At 42.1% G+C, this 4780-nt stretch overlaps 1 non-coding gene across 1 annotated transcript; it reads right to left on the bottom strand.

Moving 5' to 3' along the window:
- Window positions 1-3280: 3280 nt before the first annotated feature.
- TRNAH-GUG (transfer RNA histidin (anticodon GUG)) lies at window positions 3281-3352 on the bottom strand. The gene has a single exon. It is a non-coding gene; the product is annotated as a tRNA-His (tRNA).
- Between the last annotated feature and the right edge of the window lie 1428 nt (window positions 3353-4780).

Below are 4780 nucleotides of genomic sequence, written 5' to 3' on the forward strand. Positions count from 1 at the left end.
AAAAAACAATATTAGCTCTTGGTTTCAGGGGGTAAATTATTTGCCCTTATTTATTCCATTAATTCACACAGTGCAGCATCAGACTCATTGGAGAGCAACCTGTCTCTTATTCTATCATTATAGCAAAAATATATACAAATCTCCATACATTTATATTTACATCAAACATGTCTTACACATAGTACATAAATGAACTCAAACATAACAAAAATCATGAAAATACTACAAGAAAAAATGTGCCCATCTTTAAAGCTTTAACATATAGTCACTATAACACAATTCGCAATGTGATCTAATAACAAATGGTAACCAAGGGTCTTACACCCAGCTGAACAATACCTAAATGTTTTTTTGGACAGGTATTGTGTAGTGCTAAAACACTTATGCTTATCAATTCATAATTGCTCCAAGCCCTTGATTCCACTGGCAAAATGTCGACGCGTTTCAGCCTTAACACTCAGGGCCTCGTCAGGACTGTCAGGGGGCACTGGCACCACTACAAAAATTAACAAACATATTACAATCATCCTCATTCAATAAATACTTCTACCATCCAACACCAAATGTGTCCAGTATCAGTGCCGAACTAACACCACTCAATCCCAGTGTATCTTAGTTAAAACCATTGTCATGCTCTTAAAAGAAATCACGAACTACCATTAATAGCTCTATACCTGTAATTTATGTCACTTCCTAATTAGAACACCGTCACCAAAACTTTGCCAAGTGTCAAAAGTAGTCACCCATGCAACCTAAGTCGTGGAGCCTATGTGCTCATTTCCGCTATAAGGCATACCTTTCTTTCCTTTATGATGTCTATCCAACCTTCCGAGTTAATATCCTCTTCCTTTATTAGTTCTACTCCTCAGTAAAGAAGGAAAAGGAAGGATCCAATTGAAAAGACCATAACTACTAAGCATAATAGAACACTGCAGGTGCCATCAAGTGTACTGTTATATCTAAGAATCATATTCTTACCTATTTGGCCAAGCTACTCGGTCTAAGTATATCCATCTATATGCTGGGGTCTGCAAACAACATAAACAATTCTGTTTGAAGCCCTTCAGGTCTTTAAAGTAGTTCAGTCCCCCTGTTAGTGGCACCGCTTAGTACCCCTGGCCCGGTGCTCGTTTACTTACTTATCTTGTTCCACTCTGTATGCGTTCGCAAGCCTTGCGTAGCGCGTCAGCTGCAAAACGCTGTCTTCTATTTTTCAATGAGCCGCGTAAACGGAGGACCGCATGCGTGGGCGTTTTTTTGTTGTTTTAAGGCCAAACCTAGCCTGCGCTTGTTTTTTATTATTTATGGGAGGCCACGGGCGCCATCTTGGAGGTACCGCAGCACTCTTTTCAATTATGCGGCTCAACTAACCTCCAGATGAGGGACTGCCTTTTATTTGTCAACGGCTGGTACTCACACTCGAAGCAAACTTAACATAAACCATTACCCTATTAAGGAAATCTCAGTCTCAAAATACAAATCTAGTCCCATTTGCGTCAAATAGAAACCTTTATTTCAAACCTTGTTATCCAGAACCTCCGTTCAGCTACTGAATACCTAATCAAGGTGGTGAATAACACAGACATATATATGTAACACCTCCCTATAGTCTTCATATTACATTCAATTATACAATGATCATGAAATTACTTTCAAAGTCCTTCTTCCATTTCACTTTACAAATGCTGCATCCACATAAATTATCGATGTTATATGTGCTAGTGCAAGTCTTATACATGTTGTTTTCATCTTGTGTTATCATCGACATTGTCAACAAACTCTTAACAAGCTAGAAGGAGGGAAAATACATCACCTAATTAGAGCCCAAGTTTCATCACAGTCATTAAGTCCCGTTTTGGCGGTTTGAAATTTCTCAATCAATCTTGCTACTAGTTTCAAAAGCCTTGTCAGCGTTGTGGGGCCATCTGTCTTAGGCTGTACTACAGCCAACACTGTCCATTGAATCTCGTCTTCTTTATGTTCAAATTCAAAGAAATGTTCAACCAACGGTTGACACTTCCAATATATATGATTGTGTATATTTATCGGAGCCTGCAGTTCACAAACAACAAGCAATTTGTATAGGGTTGATTGAAAGTCCCCAAGGCTGTCCCTGTCACCCCAGAAATGTATTATCTCCTACGCCCCTGCTTATGACCACTGTCACCTTACTGTAATTAGTGTGGCAAGGGTGCCATGGGCTCTCACGTTATAAGTTGGAAAATGTTCCACCCAGATCCCCCACCGATTTTGAGTAGCGAAAACAGCTACATTCCAAGTGCACTCGATCCCTCAAACCAGTGCTTAATTTGTGCTTGTTGTTTCTGGTGCTGAGCAGCGGCACTTATTTTTGAGGGCCGGCGCTTAGTCTTCTGCCTCAAGCAATTGCTGGGAGCCAAAGGCACATTTGGGAAAGACGGAGCAAAAAAAAACGAAAAAGCGTCACAATGAGACAAAGCAGAAAGCTGCAGGAGTGAGCTGAAGGGGCAGGGAGTGGCTTTATGTGGATTGAAGAGGCCCGAGATGGCTTCAGGATTAGCCGCCTCAGTATTCGGTGCTCCTGCACCTTTCTATTTACAAATTAAGCACTGCCTCAAACTCCTGAGATTCCATAGCACTGCACCTACGTACTGATTTTCACCACACAGATAACAAAATACAAAGATCCCTGTTAGAAGACGATGGTATATATGGAATGACTGTAATACAATATATGATTTACAAAATGGGCCACAAAGCAGACTGAGTGCATGTGATTTCTTCTTTGAGCTGTCGATTTAGAATGTCCTGGAGCTGGAGTTGTTAGCGTCGGCCTTCTCTAATGCACAGGCTGCTGTACTCTTTATTGTCATTGTGAATTTGAGTAGAACATTTTGGTGACTTTTTTCACAAATGGATTAAAAATTCCATCCGCAAAATGCGTATTAAACTTTGACGAACATATTTTCAAAAGTGTATATTTTATATGCATTTAATCAAGTCGATTAAATTATTTTTAAAATCATTAGACTGAGCCCATGTTATTCAATAAGTGTCGTAAATGAAACTACTGCTTCTAAGTAGCAATTTAAATGTGCCTTCCAATGTGGATAACGGTTGATTATAATATTCATGCAGTGAGTCAATAACGCAGAATAAACGTAGAGTATTGTATTTGTTTACTTGATGGGTTAATATCCGACGGAATTCTTTCAGCAGTATGAAAAGATATGTTTTGAAATCCTAGAAAAAGAAAATATTTAAAAAGACGGCCCAACTGCCGTGACATTGCCACCCGCAATGCCGTGACTCGGATTCGAACCGAGGTTGCTGCGGCCACAACGCAGAGTACTAACCACTATACGATCACGGCGAGCTACTTGGGCTTATGTGATTCCTGTAGACCGGGATGTGTCACGCCCGCTCCTGTCTCCCAGAGGTTCTGCACATTAGAACCTCTTCCTTGCGCTGGAGTCACATGAAAGATGTTCTCTTTTTATTCTGGGCGACGCGCAAATCCAGCAGATCCAGGAGTTCGTTCTCCCTCCTCTGTAAAGCCAGTCCAGCCAAACTGGTGCACCTGTCAAGCGTTCCCTGCCTGCAGCGATCACAACAGAACATTGGATGTCTCACCCTGTTTATAGAACGCAGGAGAGGGCGTGGGAAAGGACGCGGTGCAGACGCAGGGCCTAAACACAGTTGCAAAGCTTAAGACCAGAAATGCACATGTGGAAGTTTCCTGCTCTGAGAATTAGCATTTCTGTTACATACTCTGACCGCGTTATGTCACCAAGCGAAGGCAAATGTAGTGTGTATGCGTTCAATGTAAACAAAGAAGAGTGTACAACTAAAAAGCCTTCACGCTTGCCTAGTATGTGGACTAGGTGGATACAAGTTTTAGTTGACAATGTAGCACCATGTTAGTGTTTCAGATGAGGGCGCCACGAAGAGAAGTAGGCGCTGAATGTGGCAGGCATGGAGCTCCACGCAGCAGGCACCAGGCGAGAGGGATGACGAAAGGGCTCACATACAGCCAAGAACCGCACTTGGAAGTTCGTGTATGTCCACTCACGCCAGAACACGCATGTCCCACGCGTCTCAGATACCAGGTGGCTCATTGTAGTACACGTGCATCATTACGTATTTACACAGTCACTTCTTCACGTGGTGAGCATTTGATTGGAAGGTCTTATCTGCATATGACGTTACCCTCGTGGCTAATTGTGGAGCTTTAGCGACCCCCTTATGTGTGAGTAGAGTGCACCCTGATCAGTATGTGGCCATCACGTGTCTGCAGGCGGCAGTGCACCCATGGCTGTCTGTTTGGAATTATTATATCAATAAATGGCAGTCTTATCATGCCTGTGCATGTCATAATCTTCCATTGCATACCATCCCTGCCATAAAGAGCCCCCCGTGTGGCATCCATTGCGTCACGCATGACAGGCGCAAGATTGCTTCCGATGTTCCTCTAACCATCCTGTCTGCAGAAGGGTAAAAGATTCATTTTATTCAACGGGCGCCTCAAACCCAACCTGCTGTGATGGCAGAGCTGAGAGACATGTCTTCTCGGCCTTTTAGGTTGTTGGCAATTGCTATCATGTTTCTCCTGTTCCATGACGTGTCTTTAAATTTTTGGTTTTCTCTGTAATGTATATTTTTTAACATACACACTGATCAGGGATATAATGATCACGTCTTACTCAGCTCTATGTAAAATTAAGTAAATAACAAATAAAAAAAAGGACAGGTTTTGGTGAGGCAAAGGAAGTAAGCGTCGAGCACCGTTGTTAATCACATT

Source organism: Pleurodeles waltl, chromosome 12 (assembly GCF_031143425.1).
Source record: "Pleurodeles waltl isolate 20211129_DDA chromosome 12, aPleWal1.hap1.20221129, whole genome shotgun sequence".
Lineage (NCBI taxonomy): Eukaryota > Metazoa > Chordata > Amphibia > Caudata > Salamandridae > Pleurodeles > Pleurodeles waltl.